A 24,490-nucleotide genomic window follows, 5' to 3' on the forward strand; every position below is an offset into this window, starting at 1 on the left:
CTCACAGTGTGTCTGTTGTGGGGAGAGGAAGGGAAGGTGTTTCTAAGCCGGTTTGATTCTTCCTTAAGTGGTAGAGAAAGTCAGCATATAAAAACCAACTCTTCTTCTCTGGCTGTGGAAAATGTTCCCTGATGCTCAGTGGAGCTCCGTCATGAGGTCCTCTTGCCTTCTTACTCTGCTTTGGCTGCAGGCTACTGGCAATCTCCCAGCACTTCCTCTTTGTCAGCCTTGGAAGAAGTGCCTTGCCCTTTCCACCCCTTGCCATTGCTGCTGGGAAAGACAGTCCCTCAGAGTGCGGGGCGGCTGAGGAGTTACCTGCCAGGCCGATAAGGACAGGGGTGTTGAGGAGCCACCTGAAGGTAAGTGCAGAGACAACACCTGGGTTGGTGTGGTTTGGGGGTATGGTGGAGGCACCGCAAGGGGAACAAGGTGCCTTCAGCGCCCCTCCTGGAGAAGTCCAGGAGACTTGTGCTTGGGGCGTCCCTGGACATCTTTAAAAGCAAATTTAAGGGGGAAAAGTGCTTGTATTGACTGTGCATGGGCCAACATGGTCAGGTCTCAACAGGTAAGTGACTCTTTACAGCTACTACAATATCTACTCAATTTCACTTCCTTATTGCTTAATAATTTCTAGCCAGAGGATGGCTGAAGAAGGTGGGAAGAACTTTGGAAAAACTCTTAGAACTTCCCATACACAACCAAAAGCTCCGACTATTCCGATCTATGGATTTATGTTGGAAATGTGGAACGGAAAAAGGAACCTTTATGCATGCCTGGTGGGCTTGTAAAAAAAATTAACTTTTTTTGGAGAAAGGTATTAAATGAGACTAATAATTTGATTCACATCAAAGTAAAAATGGATCCTGCTTTTTGCATACTGGGAATTCCTGAAGCCAAAATGAATAAATGTGATAGTCATATGCCAATATAGTTTTGCAGCAGCAAGGATAACAATAGCTAAATTCTGGAAGCAAGTAAATAAACCTCTAATTAAAGACTGGAGAGAGAAATTATGGATATATATATGCGGATGGCCAAACTAACAGATTCCCTACATGGGAAGGATTTAGAAGAAGTTAAAAATACATGGTCAAAGGCCTTCGCATACTGGGACAAACTGGTGAAAATGAATTTTACTAATATAGTGAACGAGTTATAGATATAATTTAGAAATTTGAAAATATTGTTATAGTGTTTAATTTTAAACTGTTGAGACACTTCTCCGGAAGTCTATCACTATGGTGGAGGGACACTTGTTATGGTGGGTGGTGGGTTTTAAGGGTACTTTGAGGAATTAGCCCCACAGACTTTATTAAGTATCAGATGCAGGTCAGAAGACTAAGGCCATTTAAGCATGGGAGGCTTTGTCTTGGATTTGCCACTCTAGATCAGCGGTTCTCAACAAGGGGGGGATTCCCCCCAGGGGGGGATTTTAGGGTTCCAGGGGGAGAATTGGGACCACTATTCAACAAAGTACATTATTATTTGGAATGCACCATTTGAGATAGACTATTTTGGGAAGGAGGGATTATATTCTGAGCAAAGGTGAAAGGGGGGAACGGAGCAAAAAAGGTTGCTCTACATGCACGCTTTCCCCATCTGAATTCTCAGAACTCTGCATGGGGGCTTACAGTTGAGTTTTGAGTAGTAGAAAAGGGCAAGAGTCCAGTAGCACCTGAAAGACTAACAAAAATATTTTCTGGCAGGGTATGAGCTTTCGTGAGCCACAGCTCACTTCTTCAGATACAGCTAGAATGTGAATCCATCTGCCTTTCAGTAGAGGAGAGTGAATTCAGACAAGCATTAGTATGTCAATGTTAACAGCAAGTCAATGTGACTAGCAGGCGTGATGGGATGAGGCGTGGTGTGCAGAAGAGTCTGTGATGTCCAGGGGAGAGATGGGTGTGGGCAAATCCGCATTGGTCATGAGCCCTGAATGCAAGGTCTTGATTCAGCCCAGGCAAACGCATTGACTTGAGTTTGGATATCAACTGTAATGCAGCAGTTGGGTTTGGAGATGGGGAAAATGTGTATCTAAAGAGCGGCAAACACAAGGCAAAACTCCCCATGCCTAAATCGCCTAAAACTAGACCCAAGGCCGGGGGGGGGGGGTATGTGGCTTATATAGAGAAGAGCCAGGGCATCCAGGGGGCAGGGCACGAGGCGGCCCAATGGCTGCTGCGCTCTCCGGCTCCGCCTCCCGCTGCAGCTTTGCGCCAGCCCGCGGGAAAAGCGCATTCTTTCGGCGGCGGCTCCCGCTTCTGGCAGGCTGCCTCTCCAACCTCCCTGCCCTCCAGGCACGGGAGGCTCCTCCCGCCCACCCCCAGATGCAACCCCTCCGAGGCTCCGGCCTCCGACGTGCCCCCCCAGTCTCCGTCGCCCCGGGCTGGCTCCCCCTCGAACGGGCCACGGCCGGGGCAGCAGCCGCGCACGTGCCCAACGCCCCCGGGAAAAGACCCCAGAGCTGTAGTTGGGAGGGCGAGACGGGCCCGGCCATTTATCCATGGGAGGTTTTGCATTGGATATAGATGCACATTTCCCCCGTCCGAATTCTCAAAACTCTGCATGGGGGGCTTATTGTTGAGTTTGGAGAATCTGGATGGGGAGAAAGCGCATCTAAAGAGGGGCAAAACCTCCCGTGCATCAATGGCGGGGGGGGGGGGTCGGCTGCTGGCTCGCCTTGCAGAGGGTTGCCAAGTCCTTCTTCGCCACCGGCGGGAGGTTTGGGGGGGGCGGAGCCTGAGGAGGGCGGGGTTTGGGGAGGGACTCCGACGCCATAGAGTCCAATGGCCCAAGCGGCCCTTTTTTCCAGGGGATCTGATCTCTATCGGCCGGAGGGCAGTTGTAATAGCGGGAGATCCCCAGGTAGTACCTGGAGGTTGGCAACCCTACTTAGAGACCCTTCCCCGCCCCCGGTTTGGCGGGGGGGGGGAGGTCCTGCAAAGGCATCGCTGTGGGCTTCCTCCTCCGGCTCCCTTTAGGTGGGCTCCTCCTTCCCAGTATAAAAATTAAAGCCGGGGGGTGGGGGGGGGTGGAGGAGGGGCAGGCCAGTCCCCAGCCCGGTCCCCGCCGTCTCCAGCCCCGCCGTCGCAGCGGCCGCTCCGCATTCTTGGCATTCCTGGGCTCTGACTCCGAGGTCGGCGGCGGCGGCTTCTCCGAGCCGCTCCACGTTGCAGGAGAGAAAGAGCAACGCTCCCATCGCCCCTCCGGGTCTCCTCGCTCGAGGCTCAGGCAACAATACCCTCCCTCGCTTTCTTTCCCCCCCCTCCTGGCCCTGGGCGCATTCCCTCCTCCCCGGCCCGCTTCCCCTCCTCCCCGGCCCGCTTCCCCTCCTCCCCGGTGAATTTCCTGCCTCCTCGCCAAACTTCTCCAAACTTTTCCCCAGCGCTGCTGGGACGCCAGGGTTTCTCAGGCGGAGGAGGAGGAGCCACCCTTCAATATTCCTTTTCTCCCTCTCCCCGGAAAACTAGCCATTATCCCGATCTTCCCTTCCCACCCCACTGTGTGTGTGTGTATATACACACACACACACACATATATACATTTTTTTTGAATTTTTTTGGCAGCGCTTAGCTCGGGTTAAACTTTTCTCCCCCTTCGTTTTGGATTCTTTGGTTTAAGACGGGAAAGCTTCGTCCATCGTTGGCCAAGCTTCCTCGGGATTTTGCACCAAAGCCTGAATTGCCCCTTTTCCGAGTGGGGGGGGGAAGCTGGGGGGATTCCAGTGACCTCTGCGTCTTGGGGAGAAGCGATTGCCTTCGGGTGACCCAAAGACATATGAAGCAGGTAAGCCGCAGCTGCAACAGTTTTTTTTTTTTGGGGGGGGGGGGTGTTTGAAGTTTCTGGAGCTGAATTCCGGGCAGGCTTGCTGTGTTAGCTGTTGCTCTATCAGGACATCCTTTAACGACAGGAAAACACAAGTTTGTCATACAGCACTTTTGTGATGTGTTTTGCGTTTCCTTTTTTAAAAAAATACCCTTCTGTCTGTAATGTGGATTGAGGCAAGATGGTGCTTGTGTTTTTCTGAAACTTTTATTTCGGTTTGGATTTGCTAACTTGCTGATTTGGTGTGCGCAGATTGAATGGGAAGTGGAGGCTTTTTTGAGCCAAGTATAAACCCATCCACCCCCACTTTGAAAACTTTAGTCCCTGCCTCATTAAATGCCTGTAAACAGGATAACTTTTCTCTTCGCTTACCTAAGCTTCTGAACCCCACAGCGTGACTCTTTGCTCAGCTTCCAGCCACCCTCCCACACTGCTGGGTGGATTTACCTTCTTGCTCTTTGTTAGCTAACAGTCAAGTCTGTACTGGTCATTTGTCTTTGGCAAACAGTGTGACAAGAAGTTAGGAATGCAGTGGGATCTGTTCCTGTTCCTTGCAGGACTGAAACCCATTAATCTCAAAAGTTTTTCCAAAGCTTTCTTTGAAGGTATGAGTCATCAGATATACAGTATGTACAAAATAGATGTGTGTACGTGGGTCTAAGGATTGTAAATGGGATGAGGTTTGCTACTTTTGAACTCTGTGGGTAATGTTAGTGAAGGGCCTTTTGATTACAAGTTTGTCTCTGCAATCTTGAGCAACGTACATAATGAAAGGTGCTGATCATGAAAGGAAGAAGAATCACATTTGTAAAGTGTTGCTTAACTTTGTGTGTGTGTGTCTGACACACACACACACATCTTGTGATGGCTTCATTCCTGATAATGGGTGTACAGTTGAAGGAGTTCATGCAGAACCAGGAATTGTTAATAAACAAGTGTGTTTTTACGCATTGGGTTTTTGCAAGTTCTGACTGTGTTTGTGTGTATGCGTGGCTTTCAGGCCTTACAAAAGGTCAAGAACATAAAGTGGTGTAGTAGATTAGACCGAAGATCTACTTAGACCAGTGTCCTATTTCCAGCAGTGTACACCCTGATGTGAGGAGGGCAACGGGCATTGTCCCTACCCCCATTTGCCCCTACAGACTCATATTATTGGTTTCACATAGTTGCTTGTGGACTGGTTGCTACAAGTCTGTAGCTAGCTTATTACCACCTGTAATTCCCAGTGGGTATTTGAGGTGGTTCATCACTAATTCCACTTAATGTTACTGCCAGGCACAACCCACTGGATTCTGGACATGTGTAGGTGGGGGCAAGAGCATGGAAAAATCATGTTTTTATGAGGCCTTTCTCCTCCCACCCTGATCCAAGAATCATAAAGTTGGAAGGGACTACCAGGGTCATCTAGTCCAACCCCCTGCACAATGCAGAAAATTCAGAACTGCCTCCCCCACACGCACCCCCAGTGACCCCTACTCCATGCCCAGAAGATGCCCAAAAAACCCTCCAGGATCCCTGGCCAGTCTGGCCTGGAGGAAACTTGCTTCTTGACCCCAAAGTGGCAATCGGCATTACCCTGGGCATGGAAGAAAGGGCCACGAGAGCCAAACACTGACGCAACCCTTCCTGCCCTCCCTCCCAGGGTTATATCATTATTTCATTATTATTTGGCTGATTCATACAATCTCATGCTCCACTTAATTTCTCTTCACTTCATTATTATACACTAGCAAACCTGCAGCTGCAAGTGTGAACTGCCTCGATGGAAAAGCAATGAGCGTCTGTATATGATGGTTTACTCTCTCTGGGTGGATGGGATTGATGAGGCCCATTGTATAATTTGGAGAATATTTTTAATGCATTTATATACATTTTTAGCATCTTTAGAGCAGGGTTCCCCATCGTGGTCCCTATGGGTGCCAGGGTACCTGCTGACACCTTTTCTTTTGCCCACCAAGTATTTTTAGGAAGTGGGTGGGGCTTTTGCCCAACAGGTAGGGCTTTTGCCCAGCAATACTTACGATTGAGAGTCAACGTGGTGTAGTGGTTGAGAGTGACAGACTAATCTGGAGAACCAGGTTTGATTCCCCATACCTCCGCATGAAGCCTGTTGGGTGACCTTGGGCTAGTCACAGTTCTCTCAGAACTCTCTCAGCCTCACCTACCTCACAAGGTGCCTGTTGTGTGTGTGTGTGTGGGGGGGGAAGGGATGGTGATTGTAAATTGCTTTAAGACTCCGTATGGTAGAGAAAAAGCAGGGTATATAAACCAACGCTGCTTCTTCTGATTGACTATTGGAGATTTGATTGGCTGTGCAGATTTTTAAATGTTGTTTTGGCAGCAGCTGCCACCACAGAACAAGGCTCCCCACTGTGTTACTGAAGTTAAGCTTTGGCAATTATTTTGTGGTTGGCTCAGTCTCCTGTGGAAGCCATTTTGTGGCAGCCATTTTGTTGCTGTACCCACCATGCCATGTCAGAATTCCAGATGTGCCCACAGGTGCCAAAAGGTTGGGGAACCCTGCTTTAGAGGGTCCTTTGCTGCAGACAAGCAAGGATGAATGCACTTTCTATCGTGCTGAATCTTTGATAGCCTTGTTCACACATGTGATTCATTGCTTGATGTTGTACTCAGTCATGGAATACCGACACAGCATGTGTGAGCCAGCCAGTCTATGAAGTAACTTAGGCTGGGAAATAGTGCTCTGCCTCAAGTGGATTACCGGCCTTTGAGGTGTCCCACAATCAAACTCCACATTCCATCCATCCATCATCCATTCATGAGTATTTTAGGATATGATTCTATGCTCACTTACCTGAGTATGTCTCATTGAACTCAATGGATCCTATTCCTGATCTAAAGTAATAACTAAACATGTCTAGGATCACAGTGCAGGTTGATTAATTATATAAATGTGAATTGGCTAAATTACTTAAATTTGCATATAAATAAAGCAATAGCTTTGAAAGATAAAAGCAAATTTTCTTCCTTTAACGTATACATGCATTTATTGTGGCAGATGTCATCTTAAGAGGTATGTGGCCTCTTATGTTAAATATAATTAACATTTTCAAAAATATCTGCTTATTAGGGAACACGTTTTAAGTTGATTAAAAGCGATTAGAGTGTTGCGCTAGGATCTGGGGGATACAAGTTCTAATCCTGACTCTGTTGTGGCAATTTACTGGGTGACCTTGGGCCAGTCGTACACACTTAGCCTAACCTACCTCCCAGGGTTGTCATAAGGCTAAAGTGGGGGGGGGGGGGAGGAGAAGAATGTTGTAAGCTGCTTTGGATCGCATTGGGGAGAAAGACAGGGTATAAGTAAACTGAGTTAGTACCTTGGTTCTTAAACATGTTTATTTTGAAGTCGGTCCAACTTTATAGGAAGTCTGCTGACAATTGTACTTTTAAGTTGACGGCAATAAAAAGGGCGATTATCTAAACAATGTATACAATTGCCTAGGCGCTGTACAAAAGTAAAATAAAAGAACACACACCTTTGCTGTTTGCCTTGCAACTTAAAGGTAGGCAACCTTTTTGGCCTGATTTCCAACACACACACCCCTCAATATTCTACCTGTGAAGGTTGTGATATGCTGGCAAATAGAACAGGGGGTGGAAAGTTGAGTGTTGGGCCAGGCACTTTGGGAGGAAATACAGCCCCAGTGGTGGTGGTGTCAGCTCCTTAGGAGCTTCCCTTGGCCCCAGCTGGTGGCTGTTTGGGAGGCAGCAGTGGGCATGAGCCCGCCTGTGGCACTGAAGCTGTCTTGGCTGCTTTCTTGGAGAACCAGGTGTGAATGCTGAGCAAAATGGTCTCGCATGCAGCTCTTTGCCATGCATGCCAGGGCTTGCCGATCCCTGATAACACACGTGTTTTCTTTATTTAATATTTACATATTTAAATCTCATCTCTCCAACAATATGCTCGAGGCTGCTTACAATAAAACCAAGCAATGAAACACCATTCATGAAAACTGTAACGGTCAAGATAAAACAGCGATAGCAGTAAAAATGGGGTGGAAGTTCTGTTAGCAAGGCATGACATGGAGCAGGGTAGGGGAGAGATACAGGAAGATGTTGTGACATAAATTGTTTATTTGCAAGGATCTGGTGGATGTGTGTGTTCGGTCAGCTTGTTCTTGGAAGAGGTGGGGATTATTGACACTTCAGGTTTGTTTATTTATTTAAATTTATATCCCGCCCTCCCAATGCAAAGGGGGGCTCAGAGCAGCTCACAACAACCAATAAAATCCTTTCAGTTTATAATAAAAATACAATTAATACAATAAGAACAGTTTAAAGCCACTGTAAATAAAATACAGTTTAAAACTCTATAAAGAAGAAGAGTTGGTTTTTATATGCCAACTTTCTCTACCACTTAAGGAAGAATCAAACTGGCTTACGATCACCTTCCCTTCCCCTCCCCACAACAGACACCCTGTGAGGTAGGTGGGGCTGAGAGAGCTCGCAAGAGAGCTGTGACTAGCCCAAGGTCACCCAGCTGGCTTCATGTGCAGGGAAACAAATTTAGGTCCTGGAGAGACTGCGGCCTCAGGAGCGGCGTGTAGCTCCGTGGTGTCCAGGCGCCGGTGGAACTGCCCCTGCTGCCAGCGTAAGTGCCTCTTATTCCATGATAAGAGGCCACTTATGCTGGCGGTGGGGTCACACTGCCTCCAGACCACTTTCAGCCCCCCACCTCAGGAATGGGCTGCTAGTCTCTCTCCTCCCCCCCCCCCCCGTTCCATTCAACACGCTTTGGATTTTACCTTCAGGATTCAAGCTGCAAGCGGGGCCCAGGAAAACTGTTGGTGGGCTGCATAGGTCTTTGTGGATTACTGGCTTAAGCCACATGGAATCCTTTGCTCTGTGTTTGTGGTGGGCTTCCTCTCCTGTTGTGCACGCTGTCATCTGAATTGTGTTTGGTCATCTCTGGCGGATCAGAGGTCTTGCTTTGTGTGATTTGTTCCTCACAGGCCTTTAGCATTCTGGGACTTAACTGGATTGTAGATCAGGCTGTAAGGCCTGATTTGTGTGATCGGACAGCACTGTGTTATAAGTTTCTCCATCACTACTTACTGTTTACATGCTACAAGTTCTCTGGTCAAGGGTGTCTGACAAACTTTAGGAACCTTTAACCCCAAAGTGTTTTCATTGCGATAAGAATAACTGGAAAAATGGTTTTGTGAATTCCCCCTTTCAAGGACGAGCTAGCATGGTCATCTGGCAGCGTTTGTTCCTCGGGGGAAGTTGTGTACCGGGGCTGTCAAGGTTCTGAAAGATCCTTCAACGGTTGGACTGAATATGAACAGTGAACTTGAGGAAGCTGGGTATTGTGGCTCTTAAAGTTCAGTTCCTCAGCCACAGAATGTGCTTTTCATGAACTTCTGAGGGGTGGTTTTGCCAGCACTGGGAAGCGATTGGATTATGCTGGTTACATTTAAACGTACAATGTGTATTGCTCAAGTTATATAGGGATTGATATAAAATGTAAAGGTTCAGATGCAACAATTTTATGCATAGGTTTTGTAACAGGAGTCTGATAATCTTCCTGTTTTGAAGAGAAGCCTCTTCTTCAGGGAATGTCTATAATGGTAGCTAAAGAACTTTTACGTCTTTGTATATTCAGTAAATTGTATTTAGCATGTCCTGCTTGTAACTAGGAAACATTTTTAAAACATCTTAGTTTAGAGAAGCCCCGCTAGCCGAGATGTTTCCTGTAGATGTATCTGAATGTTTGTTTTCATCATTTGTGTTTTTGATTTTTGTACACAGTTGTTCCTTGTGATTTGCTTGAGACTGGCTACCTGTCTGTCAGTCATCTTGTTTTTCTATTGCTATTGAACTTCTGGTGAACTTCCAGTCCTTAGTTTTAGTTCTGTGTCTCAGCTGCTCCATTCTTGAGCACTTGCCTCCTATACACCATTATCTTCCAAAATTCTACGGGCATTTTTACTCCTATTCATAGATGAACGTGTTTTCATGATGTATTTGTCAACTTTAACACTACTTTTAATCACAGTTGTGGCATACAAGATATCTGTGTCTTCAAGGTGTAGATCACCTATGTGCCATGTTCAGTACTAGAAGAGAGACTGAATGCCAGTGAAACCCTTAAAAATAATTGATAGTGTTTCCAGTTGTGTGCAGAAAAGTTGGAAGTTTACATTTAATGTCTTTTTATTGATGATTTAGAAGCATAGAATCATAGAGTTGGAAGGGATCACCAGGGTCATCTAGTCCAACCCCCTGCACAGTACAGGAAACTCACAACTACCTCCCCACCCATGCCCCCAGTGACCAGAAGATGGCCAAGCATAAAACAACTGAATGGCCAAAAATCGATGGTGTATCAGGACTGCACGGCAGGTCTACAATCAGACTGACTGCATGTGATGTAGCTGAACAATCCCTTCCCTTCCCTCACTTGAGGATATGGAAAACACAATTTTCCAAGAGTTGCTGTATTTATGTATTGATTGATTTTTGTCTGTATATGTCATATAGGTTGGTTTATATTGATGAAAGATGCATTCTGTTTAGAAGCTAGCTTTTTAGTGGGGACTTGTTTGTTTAATGCTGGTGCTATGTGATTTTATGAACTCTTGGGACATTGAATTCTAGTGCTCAGTGTTGGGATTAGTGTACACTGTAGCTGAGAACTGCAGTCCTAGACAGTTGTGTGTGTGTCTGCAAGTCAGGCCCAATGCAGTGTACTATCCAGGGACTGTATGTGTATGGAGGCTGGTAAACATTAGACCTATTTGATATGGTGGAAACATATATTAAGAACATATCATTAAGATGTGCTCAGACCAGTGCTTCATCTAGTCCAGCATCCTGTTTCACACAGTAGCCAGCCAGTTGCCCTGGCTGAAGAAGAGTTGGTTTTTATACCCTGGTTTACCTTAAGGAGTCTCAAAATGGCTTACAATCACAATCCCTTCCCCTCCCCACAACAGACACCTTGTGAGGTAGGTGAGGCTGAGAGAGTTTGGAGAGAACTGTGACTGGCCCAAGGTCACCCAGCAGGCTTCATGTGGAAGAGTGGGGAATCAAACCTGGTCCTCCAGATTAGAGTCTGCTGCTCTTAACCACTATACTTCGCTGGCTCACAAACAAGACAGAGGCCAATTTTGTGCTACTTGCAAGCACAGAAAAAGCCATAAATAACCCAACCATTTTACTTACCCAGTGAGTCTTGCTATGTAGCTGGTGTGCAGCACGCTGATAGGAGGAGTATTAAGGTTTGACATAGTTGTTCTAGGTTGCACGTTCAGTGCGAACTTGCTTGTAGGACTGGGGCTTTGGTGTGCAGGTGGTTGCAATGTGCAACTGGTTTTATTTTGCAGCATGAGGGGAATGCTAAGGCTGAAATCAGATTATATTTAGAGCTAACATTTGACTAACCTACATCCTATAATTGTGATTGCTCTGTGGTTTGAGTCAAGAGACCACAGCTAGCTAAGCAAACCAGATTTTTGGCCCAGTTTGTATAGTTAAAACAATTAAATTGGTACACCATTTAACTATCCATGCAGACCCTGAAGACTGAAGTTCTGTAGCATCTTAGCTGCTAACTGATTGCAGAATTAAACCCTGTCTGAAGAACAAGTATAATCATTAATGTAGTGTGCTTGTTTTTCTGGGGTCACAAAGCCCATTTCCACTTGGGTCATTTGCAAATGGGGTGGTGGTGGAAGGAACATGTCAGGTACCGTCAGTCACGGCGTGGCATCACTTCCGGGAACAATCCAAAAGAGACTTCACACTCTCTAGGAACTGTAGCATCATGGTGCATTCATATACCTATAATGGTTTTCCCTGGCTTTTCCGCGACATTTTCCAAACTTGCTTTGCTGTTAAGTTTAGGGAGAGATTTCCTCAAAACCTGGATGGCTGCCACGTATGTGGAAAGGTTCAGATGTTCATGATCCTGCCCACATCACAGCTTTTTTCCTTCCCCCAGTCCCCATGACAGCCATCCCCCCCACTACCCAGGTTTTTTTAAAAAACAACAACAGCTATTTAATGTTCCTTTATAACAATCTGTGTATCACATTGTCTGAATTTCCAGCTTTCATTTCAAAGATACAGTCAGTGTACAGCCCTTTTGTTGCAGAGTTATAAGAGGAAGGTCAACTAAAAGGGGGCAGAGACTTTATTTTTAAAATGAAAGCTAGAAATCTATCAAACCTGGTATATAGATTGTTATAACAACTATTGCTATAGCAATATAAAAATAGACATTTTTTTAAAAAAATGAAAGCCCCATTGGCTCAGGTATGGCTGCTGTCAAGGGACTGGGACGGGGAAAATGCAGGGGAACCTGCTGAGTAGAAGCCGGTTGCTGCTACACTGTATTGGCACCCATACCACCAACAGAAGAACCATATAAGCCTGCACCTTTGTGGAAAACACCAAGATGTTTTAAACTAGGGTTGCCAGCCAGTGACTGGCAACTGGCGGGAGTCTGTGGGGGCAAGGACATGGGGGTGGGGGGAGAGGTTGTCGTCCGCATGACAGCATTATGCCACTTCTGAAGAAAACTTAGAAGTGGCATCATGCCTCTCTAGGAATCGCTGGAAACTCTGTGGTTTTTACCATAGTTTCCAGTGATTCCTAGAAAGGTGGGACATCAGTTCTGGATTCTCCCCAGAAGTGATGTAGTGCTGTTGCGCCAAGAAGTTTTTTGGCCTTTTTCCCCCTCTCGCTGGCCCTGGAGCAGCAGCGGGCAACAGGAGCTGGGGGGCAAGTGATGCCCCACCATCAACCAGTAACTGGCAACTCTATTTTAAAACAGGAAAACGTTGATTCTGTCATCTTTCAGTGGTCATTTATGGTAGCAGTAATGGCCTAGGTGCAACAATTTTTATGGGAGCAATTAATAAGCAGCTGGTGTTAAAGAGTCTCAGTGCTCTTCTCAGTTGGCCATTAATTGGTAGCAGATGTTTTGTTGCTTAAATATGGGACAGACTCCTGTGAAACAGAGCTGTTCACACAGTTTTGTATAACGTATGTCTTAACCAAAGATACATATACATTTTTTTAATTTTTATTTATTCAATTTATAACCCGCCCTCCCCTGCCAAGACCAGGCTCAGGGCGGGGAACATCATCAAACATATCAACATTAACAATAAAAGTAATAATTCTAAAATTAAACAATAAAACCCAATTAAAAACCCTTAAAAACTCCAAATGGCGCTTAATTTGACCCATAGTGTGCGTAATAAGCAGTAGGTTGCCCCCCCCCCCAATAATGAAAGTAACATCGAACAAGGGGGGTGGGAATAGGGATGCCAGCAGAGGATGATAACCGCAGCTGTCCTCAGCTACCCGCAGCTGTCCTCAACTATAGGCCTGGCGGAAAAGCTCTGTATTGCAGGCCCTGCTGAACTCTTTAAGGTCCTGCAGGGCCCTGAGGTCATCAGACAGAGCATTTCACCAGGCCGAAAAGGCCCTGGCTCTTGTCGAGGACAGCCACACACTCTTAGGGCCAGAGACCACCAATAAGTTGTTATCTGATGACCGTAAAGATCTTCGGGGGGGGGGTATACCAGGAGAGGTGGTCCCGCAGATATGAAGGTCCCAGGGCGTGTAAGGCTTTAAAAGGTCAAAACCAGGCATATATAAAGGTTAAAATCCAAGCATATATAAACCCAAAATTCCAATTTGTATGGCCAACCTCCAGGTGGTGGCTAGAGATCTCCCGCTTATCACAACTGATCTCAGGTGACAGAGATCAGTTCATCTGGAGAAAATGGCCGCTTTGGAAGGTGGACTTTATGGCATTATACCCCAATGAAGTCCCTCCCCTCCCCAAACCCCGCCCTCTTCAGGCTTCTCCTCCAAAATCTCCAGGTGTTTCACCACCGTTATGAACCAACCCACCACTGAGTATAATTAGTATATTCTATATAGTAGGTATGAAATTTAGAATACCATCTTTTAAACTAAATTGGTGTTTATAGTTTTAAATGGTGTGTTTTTAACATATCATTTTTTTATATTGTAATGTATTATTGTTGAAAGCTGCCCTGAACCCAACTTGGTTGGGAAAGGGAGGGGTTTAAAATAAATAAATAAACCCAGAGCTGGCAACCCTGGTTGGTATGTGTAGCTCCAATTAGCTGCAAGAGAAATGCCAGCTGCTTGCTATCTATGGTTAATTATCTGAAAAGCAATCTGGTGAATGTATACTCCCACCCCGAGTGCTTTCCCCTTTCATTTCCCAGTATTGTGCCGTTGTAGCCAAGGTTTCAAATGGATTTTATGAATCATAATTATGAGGGAACTTGGTTTGTGTTAATTGTGGCTAGTGTTGGCGCTTGATGGGTAAACTAGAGGACTGTGGACTGGACCCTAGGATGGTTAGGTGGATAGGGAACTGGTTGAAGAATCACACTCAAAGAGTAGTTGTCAGTGGCATTTCATCTGAATTGAAACAGGTGTCCAGGGGGGTGCCACAAAATTCGGTTCTGTGCCTGGTACTTTTCAATTATCCGGATTAGGGTGTGGAGGGACTGCTCATTAAATTTGCAGATGACACCAACTTGGGAGGAGCAGCGAACGCACCAGAAGATAGAGATAGAATTCAATGAGATCTGAACACACTGGAAAAGTGGGCAGATGTGAACAAGATTCAATTCAACAAGGATAAGTGCCGAGTTCTACATCTGGGTAACAAAAATGAGGGACATGAATACTGGATGGGGGATGCACTTCTGGGTAGCAGGGTGTGTGAACAAGATCTTGGGGTATGGGTAAATGAAATATGCACTGTAAATGAAATATGAGCAGCCAGTGTGATGCAGTGACAAAAAAGCTAATGCGCTATTGGGGTGTATCAGCAGAGGCATAGCATCCAAATCGCAAGATGTCATAGTTCCGCTATACACTGCAGTGGGCAGGCCACACTTGGAGTATTGTGTGCAGTTCTGGAGGCCTCACTTCAAAAAGGATGTGGACAGAATAGAGCGAATACAGAGGAGAGCGACGAGGATGATAAGAGGCCTGGAGACCAAGCCCTACGAGGAAAGACTGAGGGAATTGGAAATGTTTAGTCTGGAGAAGAGGAGGTTCGTGGGGGGGCATGATAGTTTTCTTTAAGTATTTGAAGGGCTGTAACTTAGAGGAGGCCAGGGAGCTGTACCTGTTGGCGGCAGAGGGTAGGACTCGCAATAATGGGTATAAATTGCAGGCGGAAAGGTACCGGCTGGATATTAGGAAAAAGGTTTTTACAGTAAGAGTTGTTCAAAGTGGATTCAGCTACCTAGGGAGGTAGTGAGCTCCCCCTCACTGGCAGTCTTTAAACTGATGCTGGACAATCACTTGTCAGGGATGCTCTAGGCCAGGAGTGGGGAACCTTTTTCCTGCCGAGGGCCATTTGCACATTTATAACATTGTTCGGGGGCCATAACCAGGTGTAGATCTCCCGGTGGGGGTGGGGGGATAGACTAGGGTTGCCAGGTCTCCGGCCACCACCTGGAGGTTGGCAACCCCAGGGGAGGCCACGCAGAGAAGGCCTGGAGGGCGCCCCCGCTCCCCCCTCCTCCCCTGGAGGGCAGCCAATGGGCGCCGCAGCGCCCCTGCAAGCTGTGGCCTCAGGAACAAGCTGTGGCCTCAGGGAGGGCCGCCCTGCACCACGCCTCCGCGGCAGGGCCCCGGAGCTCCCGAGGGCCACAAAAAATGTACTTGGGGGCCGCATATGGCCCCCGGGCCTGAGGTTCCCCATCCCTGCTCTAGGCTGATCCTGCATGAAGCAGGGCGTTGGGCTAGATAGCCTATAGGGTCCCTTCCAACTCTTTGATTGTATGTGTTTATCGTGATACAAGCCACGGTTAATGCCAGTGAAGGAGGTGGGAAAAGAGTCTGTGTCCATGAGGTTAGTTTATGATTTGCAAACCACAGTTTGCAGGCTGTCGAGGTAAGTTTACAGTCCAGATTACAGAAGCAAATGCTGTCACATTTCCCCCCTCTACTGTGGGCAGGAGTTGATTAAGTTAACATTCTTCTGTGTTGTACTAAGTTGTAATATGATTCAAGATCTTTGAAAGGTTATTGGCATAGTTGAAGACAGAGTTGGCTCCGATATAAGCCTTGGCTGGCTAGTACTTTCTGTTGTGGTCTGGCTAAGTTGACATCATTCAGGAATAATATTAGCATTCTTCACAGGACTGTGTATTTCTTGTTTGAGTTAAACTTGGATTCTAGAGGTAAAGGTAGATCCAAGTTCTGTAGCCACATTCTTGTCTTCTCTCATATCTGGCTTGGTCCTAAATACCCTAGAGACCACCTCTTTTTCCTGTACCCCCTTTAGTCGGTTCATCTGGCTGGTTGTCTCTTGGAAGTGCCATCCATTCAGCAAGTACAGCCAGAGGAAATTTTCTGATGGCTGCTTTGAAATGTCTTTCCCTGGATGTAATCTCAGTATCCTCTGGAATCAAAGTGGAATGTTTTATGGGCAACTGTTTAAGAAGAAGAAGAGTTGTTTTTATATGCCAACTTTCTCTCCCACTTAAGGAAGTATCGAACTGGCTTACAATTACCTTCCCTTCCCCACAACGGACACCCTGTGAGGTAGGTGAGGCTGAGAGAGCTCGAAGAGAGCTGTGACTTGCCCAAGGTCACCCAGCTGGCTTCATGTGTAGGAGTGGGGAAACCTACCCCGTTCACCAGATTAGCCTCCGCCGCTCATGTGAAGGAGGGGGGAATCAAACCTGGTTCTCCAGATCAGAGTGAAATTAATGATAAAGTGAAGCACTTTATAAAAATGATTTAAGCTTAAAGTGCTTTATTACGCCTGGATTGTACTCTTACATTTAATTTATTTACACCCTGCCTTTTTGTCGGTCCTCTAGTGTTGCTTATTGGCAAGGATATAATGTATAACAAACGAAAACAACACAACACTCAGAACCAGCCTTGTAAGAAACAACTAAAACTACTCATAGGCTTTTAGCACAAGTACATTTTGATTACGTGAGAGAGCTTGGCGACTCATTCTAGGGATGAAGTCCCAAACACTGTTACTGAAAGATCCCTGCTCAATGTAACCATTAGTAGACAACTGTTGAGGGGCCATAGATCAAACTCATAAATTCTTTTTGTATTTTCTGTGTGTATTTCCTTAGTTTAAGTGTGAGTTCTTATACTTTATATCAAACATTTGCTGGGATCTCCTGTGTTAGCACTCAAGCAGAAAATACCAGCTATTTTTAGATTTTTCCCTACTCTCTAACCATGAGGATAATAAACTTGTTCTGTTAGAATTGCAGCTTTTACTTTAAGGATTAGTGTAATTATTAAGGGACTTTGGATGCAGTCCTAGGCAGATCTACTCAGAAGTAAGTCCCATTTTATTCAATAGGGCTTACTCCCAGGGAAGTATTCTTAGGATTTCAGCCTTTGGCGCCATGTTGAGATGCCCAGAAGTACGGCTGCAGTTTGTGTTGCACCCCATATTTATTTATTTACTTCATTTATACCCCACCTTTCTCCTCCTCCTCCATTCTGTCCTCACAATACCCCTGTGAGGTAGGTTAGACTGCGAGTGCATGACTGGTCCAAGGTTATCCAGCAACCTTCCATGGCAAAGTGGAGATTCAGATCTGGGTCTTTCAAATCATAGTCCAGCATTCTGTGATCTGAGGCAGAATACAGTCTTGCAGAGCTGCTATCCATAACCATAACTCCCTCTCTTTGCAGACTCTAGGGAAGGAGGCATGGTATAGCCCGATCTTGTCAGATGAAGAAGAATAAGAATTGGATTTTATATGCTGAATTTTCTCTACCACTTAAGGAAGTATCGAACTGGCTTGCAATCACCTTCCCTTCCTCTCCCCACAACAGACACCCTGTGAGGTAGGTGGGGCTGAGAGAGCTCTAAGAGAGCTGGTCACCTAGCTGGCTTCATGTGTAGGAGTGGGGAAACCAACCCGGTTTACCAGATTAGTGTCCGCCGCTCCAAACCACCGCTCTTAACCACTATACCATGCTGTCTGTCTGCTTAGATCACGGAAGCTAAGCAGGGTCGGTGCTTGAATGGGAGACCATCAAGGAAGGCAATGGCAAACCACCATCTCTGCTTCTCACTTGCATAGAAAACCTCTTGCTGAAGTCTGCATAAGTTGGTTGTGACTTGATGGCACACATGTACTTGATGGCACATACATTATGTATATTTTAATGAAAAAGATGAGAGCAAATATGATGAAGTAAATGAGATTGGAAGTTTGGTTGAGCATCTTTTTTTCTTCGTCCTGCTCTATCAGCAGCATCCCCATAACTTTGCCTGCTCCTGAGTCTCTCTCTTCCTGTCCCAGCTTTTGGTTTCTGTGAAAGGCTGGGAAGCCATGGGTCAAGGAAAGCTGTGTTGTTCTGTCTGCACTTGCCCATTAGCTGGCCACAACAGTCCGTCTTTCAGTGTGTGTTTGGCCTACCAAGGAGAAGATTCAGATAGTACTTTCCCTCCCTCTCTGAACAATATGCTGACAGTGGTTTTGTTTCTTTGCATGTGGTTTTATTTTAGTCCTTTGTTGATTCTTGTCAAGTATTGTGTTTCTTAGGTTTTTATTATTTTTTTAAAATGCTTGCCAAAATTCTGCATGATTAGTTATGTGATATGACACTTGTGGCCCTAGCTTCATGTTTTGGTGAAGATACTAATCGGTGTGCCTTCTTTCATGTTTTTAAAAATAGCTGTCTGTTTTCCTTTCAATTTGTGGTTGATGGAAAAGCTTATAGTAGAGCTGAACCGAAAATTAGAGTTAGTTGGTTCAAGCATACTTCGGTGTGTTTGCAGTATGGCCTTTGTACTTTGTGATGTTTTATAACGTGGTCACATTTAAATCAATACTTGTTGCCTGATGATGGGCCAGGGTATCCAGGGCATTGTAATTTACACTGAATGATGTGAGGGTATTATGATGGAATAATGCTTATGGGGTCTATGCTTATGTCCACACACGTTTATATTCAAGAGTATGTGTTTGCCTTTCTCATTGCTTGGCTTTTTTTAGCCCAAGACCGTGGATATGTTTCTTCTACACCTGTGTCATGTTAAGAAGTAGAGGTTGAATGGACTTTCTAGCGCTCTCTTGCTCTACTACCTTTAAGAAATATGACATCCACCTCCATGACACAAGGATGTAATTCCCTGGGCAGATTTTGCCAAGGTGACCCACTTTCCATTCTTCCATGTTACATCATAGCACATTTTGTGATATTGTCCTGAGCAACTTAGCACCTACTGGTAGTCCCTCTATGCCAGTGGTGGCGAACCTATGGCACGTGTGCCAGAGGTGGCACTCAGAGCCCTCTCTGTGGGCACGCGCGCCATCGCCCCAGCACAGAGTTCGCCTGAGTTCGTTCCCCCGGCTGAGGAGGCTGGGGACCAGCGGTGCCTTCCCGGCTCCTTCCCAGTGCCTTCTCTGCAGTCGCCAGCTGCGTGCTCTGGAAGTGAAGACAATGATGAGCCTTTTGCCGAGGACTGGAAGAGGCGGAACTGGGACGGGGCTGGACTGGGAGTGGGACGCCTGGACGGCCGTCTGCGGCGGGCTGGTTGGTGACTGCAGCACGGGGGATTGGCGGTGAGGGCCGAACAGGGGCCCGCCTGGCGTTTGTGCTGGAGCCGAGCCCTTCGCTTAGCTGGGGTTTCCACTCTGCTCGTTCATGCAACTGAAGGTGCCTCTGAGCGCATGCAGAGGGCTGTCCCCACCATCAGCCCCCCCCCCGCATAACAGTCTTTTTAAATTTGTATGATAACAGTTTGGAAAAGAACCAAACTGAAGGGGTGGGGGCTATGCTCCAGCTGCTTTCCTTCCCCTGCTCGGCCGCCCATGCAGGGTTGCCAACCTTCAGGTAATAGCAGGAGATCTGCTATTTCAGTTCACCTGGAGAAAATGGCCACTTTGGCAATTGGACTCTATGGCATTGAAGTCCCTCCCCAAATCCCCCCCTCCTCAGGCTCCGCCCCCAAAATCTCCCGCAGGTGGCAAAGAGGGACCTGGGAACCCCTAGCCCCATATGGACTTCTAGCTGTGTTGGCACTTGGCAATAAATAAGTGGGTTTTGGGTTGCAGTTTGGGCACTCGGTCTCTAAAAGGTTCGCCATCACTGCTCTATGCTAAAAATTCATACTCCTTAGAGTAACTGGTATCTAGGCCAAACAGAAATAGTTTGCTCTGTGTAGCTGTGCCCCTCTCCTGGAATTTATTAAAACAAGGCACACAAAGTAAACGTTAGTCACATCGGTGTTTGTTGCTTAGGAAAGAACACAAACAATTTCAAGTCACGCAACAAGAACATTCTAAATCTGTGATCAGAATATATTATGCATGTTAAATTAGCTATGCAAATTTGTGCAGCATAACGTTGGATTTTTTTTAATTTGCTGGGGCCTGGGGTTTCTGTGGGAAGGGCCTGAACGTGTGACTAGGTTCACACTGTCTAGGTTTAGACTGCGATTGTTGGTGAAAGATCTTGTAGTTGAAGAAGGGTGGAGAAAGGGACTTTACTGGGCAGGATTGCTGTTGCTTCTGTTGGACTGCTGCCAGTTGGGGAGTTTAGCTGCAGGCATCTTCTATAACAGCTGCCAAAAACTAAGAAGATGCCTGTGGTCATAGAAGTACAGAAATGACAAGTCCTTGCCTGTTGTCTGGAGAATGCAGCCTTTAAATGTTGGTTGTCACTATACTTGAAAGAAGGAACACAGCCATCTTAAGGTCTTGTAGGGTCTTGGAAGAGTAAAATTTGGTGTTCAGATGGCAGTCATTTGAGGAATAACTTGAATATTTCTATAATTAATTTTACTGCATATATCAAAGCTGGGCTTCTTAAGAATCCAGTTGTTTCAATTGGCCATTGTTTAGGTCAGCCCTGTAACTAAGTGCATAGAAGTTATTAACTTTTTTTTTTTTTTTTTACTAGTAACTATTTTCTTAGGACTAACAGTGCAATCCTGGGGGAGAGGGCATTCCCGAGGCGAAAGGGCTCAGGGAATTGATTAACGCCAGCCCCACCCCTGGGAATGCCCCTTTTGGTGCCAGTATGAACTTATGCCAGCTAAAATGGTGGTGCAGCTCATGGAACTGCATACACCAATTTCACGGGCGTTCGGGGGATTTTCCTGATTGGTTTGCTGGTCGCAACGCAGCAAACTGCTCAGAAGGCAGTGCGGATGCGCCATGGCTGCGCTGTCCCTGGCTGGATCGCAACACTCCCCCCTTTGGATTGCGCTACTAGTTTGTGCCTTCAACCACTGTGCAAGACATGCCAACTACTAATGTATTTAAGTATTTATACCCTGCTTTTTTCCCAAAAGGATCCAGGGCTGCATACAGTAAGGAAAATCAAACACCGCATGTACAAACTAACACCACCACCACCACATCCCAGGTTATGTGCCCTATGCAGTCCTTTCATGTTCACGATAGTGTGCATGTACGGTACTTCTTTTGTCAAACAAAGCAGGGGAATTTCTCATAATGCTATTCTACATTTGTACTTTTTCTTCAAGTGTGGCAATTGATGCTATAAAAATGGAGAAGCAGTCATGAAACCACTATGGGAGGAAGTTTATGTTTGATCATTGAGAAAAGCATGCATTATATTGGAAGAAATGCATTTGTTCTGCGACTGGGAGAAAGCTAGGCTTGCTTCAGGATTAAGGAAATCTTAGAATAGCGTTGTCACATGGTTAAGGAGATTTTACTGTATTTATCCCAACGGATCCTGAACATCAGACGGTCTCTCTAAAAACAGTTATACACCAAAGGGTTTTACTACTGCACATACTGCTGTAACTTTTATGCAAAGTTAAGACAGCCCCTCTTTGTCTTGATGGCACATGCGTAAAAGAACCTAGTGTTCCTTTCATGTAAATAGGGTGGCTGATGAATCATTGAGTTTTAATAGGTGAATCAGTTAACAGAACTTCTTCCAGTTCAGCCAATTGAAACCAATAGGCTTAGACTGGAATAACTCTGCTGAGGATTGTGCTGTAAATCTCCCTAAAATTGCATTTCAGTAAGAAAAACAGTTCTGGAAGAAAATATTTTCTTTTGGCTTTGAGGATGAAAGCAATAGGTTTCATTTCCCAAGAAGCAGTTCCTCCTGTGTGAAAAGGAGGAATGCCTCTTCAAAGTTGGCATGCCATTTGCAGTTTTATATAAGTACTTATATTAAAAGTAATAAAACATTTTTAATCTGCCTGTCTAATTGGAACACCTCATAGCTGATCATGAGTTTAAAATCTATTAATCCAACTGATTGTCTAGACATTGCAGCCGTAAGAAATGTGTTATCTGTGAAAGCTCTCTGGTAAATTTCAGAAGAGACAAGTAATAACAAATCTAGGATTGGTCATATTCGGTGAGCTGAGAAATAATGTTTCGGGGAGGTAAAAATATTGATGACACTTAAATATTGGAGAGGTTGTAAAGAAAAGAGGACATGCTGAGTCCACCAGAAGCTGGGGGACAAACTTTTGGGGACCCCAGTCACCCTGGGAGCCCATGGATCTGGGCAAATCATGTGATTTATTTTCATATGATTATTAGTTTGGATCTGGATAGGGTAAAGAAGGTCCAGAGAGAATCTTCATCTGGGAACCTGTTGTGGCTCTTGGGGGTCTTGGGGAAACCTAACCATTGTTACGTCTGTCCTTGAAGAACAGGGTGTAGAGTATTGAATTGAAACTTCTGGAAGGTAGATTCAGACTAGATACCAGAAGGGCAGCACAATCCTAAGGGAGTAGTTGCGGCCACCTGGGGACGGTGCAGCCACAGTACAGCTGTGCCACCTCCTGAGTGGCTTACTGCGCTGCAGCAAGCAAGCCAAACAGGAAAATTCCCGGAAAGCCTGTGAAACTGCTATATGCAGTTCCATGAACTGCGTTACTATTTTAGCTGGCGTTAAGTTTGCGCTGGCAAAAGGGGGCGTTCCCGGGAGGAAAGGGCTCAGGGAGCTGACTAATGTCAATCCTCCCCTGGGAATACCCCCTTTTGGCGCCAACGTGAGCCCTTGCGCTGGTGGTGCATTGCTGCCACCGCAGCACCAGCACCCATGTGTGGCGCTGCTGTGCTGCTCCCTAGTGCCCAGCGCCAGCATAAATGCCCATTTCTACGGTGCAAGTGGAATTTACACTGGCGCCAGGCTCACATCACCTCCAAAGCTCTTTTGGTACACACACACCCTTAGGATCGCACTGTAAATTTCCTAATAGGTAGTAAATTCAAGTTCCCTTTAAGTCAGATTTCATCCTTTTAACCTGCTCTACAGTCTTGAGGTTGCTTACTTGAAAGTTGCAAATCTGATGGTTTACTCTTCGGGAGGCATATGCCAACCCAGAAGACACTCCTAAGCTTGCTGGGCGACCTTAGGCTAGTCACCATCAGCTCTTTTGGACAGAATGCCTTGTGCAGGGATCAAGGTGGCTCTGAACAAACCAGCTTTGAGACAAATGTATATATTGCCAGATTTGGGGCAGCATCCTGAAGTTCACAGGTGTGCTCTTGTAGCCATTCTGATAGAGCACTTTACATAGGCACTGCCATGTGTAAAAATAGATGCTGGCGTACTGTGTCTGGAGAAAAAAAAAAGATGCAAGTTCCTTTTTGCATTTCTAGGACTTTCTTCTGTGTGTTTTTCCTGTGTTTTGCAAAATAATCCTGTCCATGCTGGAAGTCAGGTTAGTTTGGGACTTGCTTCGTGGTCAACCTGTAGTTTTTTTTTTTTTTATCCTTCAGAATTTAAGAGAAGACCCAGGTATCTGTGAAAATATGAAAGGTATTTTGTTTTCACTTAGCACAATCTCCTCTTAGACATTCCTAGGCTTATCCAGTGGACGGTGGGCTCTAACCTGTGATGACCCTGTCTCTACAAGAAAGCAAGGTCACCCGCAGTCATTTTTGCTTTGTGCTTGTGTGTGTGTGTGTTTTAACAAGGGAAAATGCTTTGCATTCTTCAGGTTTCTCAGATTAGCCCTTATCTTAGAACTCCCTTCTTTCAAGGAGCATTGTGGGGAAAAATTCTTTTGGGCTTCAGGTGATTGTGGTTATTAAGCTAACCTCTGGGGCAAGTCCAAGCAGAGCCTAGGGTGACGGTCTAATGCCACTGAAAGAGCTGCACCGTCTCAAGTGCCGAATGCTTTGACAGTAGTGAAATTCTCCAGCTTTTGCTTCTCCCTTCCATCCTTTCCCCTATGCTGTTGTTAGGCAAATACTTTCAATAACAAAAATGAATAATATTTTACAGATATATTTACTTTCTTGTGTGGGCTAGGGCTCTGTCATCCAGAATGACAATTCAAAAATGATTCTCGTAGAATAGATGTCTTAAATATTTAAGTGGCATGATGTTTTAAGAGCCCCTACAGAATAATTAAGGGCACCCACTTCTGACTGAAAGAAGCATCCTCTATCCCCATCTCCTCCCTGGGCAATGTCTCTTCCAGTTCAAACTGCCTCTTTCCTCACGTCCTTCAATCCTATTTGCTAATGCCCTTCACCTACAAACTCTTTTCCCCTGCATCTGGAGTCTCATGTCAAAGAGAAGTCTCACAACCTTGTAGTCAGGAAAGATGTATGTGAATGGTTTCTCTTGCAGGCTTGTACTTCTGCATATGCAAATATGCACTCTCCTACATGTACATAAATCACAT

The 24,490-nt window shown here is 45.7% G+C and overlaps 1 protein-coding gene across 2 annotated transcripts in view; it reads left to right on the plus strand.

Annotated features, from left to right (window-relative positions):
* Positions 1 to 3,759: 3,759 nt before the first annotated feature.
* The window catches only part of PTPN14 (protein tyrosine phosphatase non-receptor type 14), a 122,965-nt gene continuing 102,234 nt past the window's right edge, over positions 3,760 to 24,490 (plus strand). The window contains exon 1 of one of the 2 annotated variants that reach the window (XM_056853072.1): positions 3,760 to 3,786. The gene's annotated coding sequence lies outside the window, so the exon portion shown is untranslated. Of the gene's footprint in view, positions 3,787 to 4,334; positions 4,431 to 24,490 lie in introns of those variants that run through there. The other variant, XM_056853071.1, reaches the window with a different exon arrangement.

Source organism: Euleptes europaea, chromosome 7 (assembly GCF_029931775.1).
Source record: "Euleptes europaea isolate rEulEur1 chromosome 7, rEulEur1.hap1, whole genome shotgun sequence".
NCBI lineage: Eukaryota > Metazoa > Chordata > Lepidosauria > Squamata > Sphaerodactylidae > Euleptes > Euleptes europaea.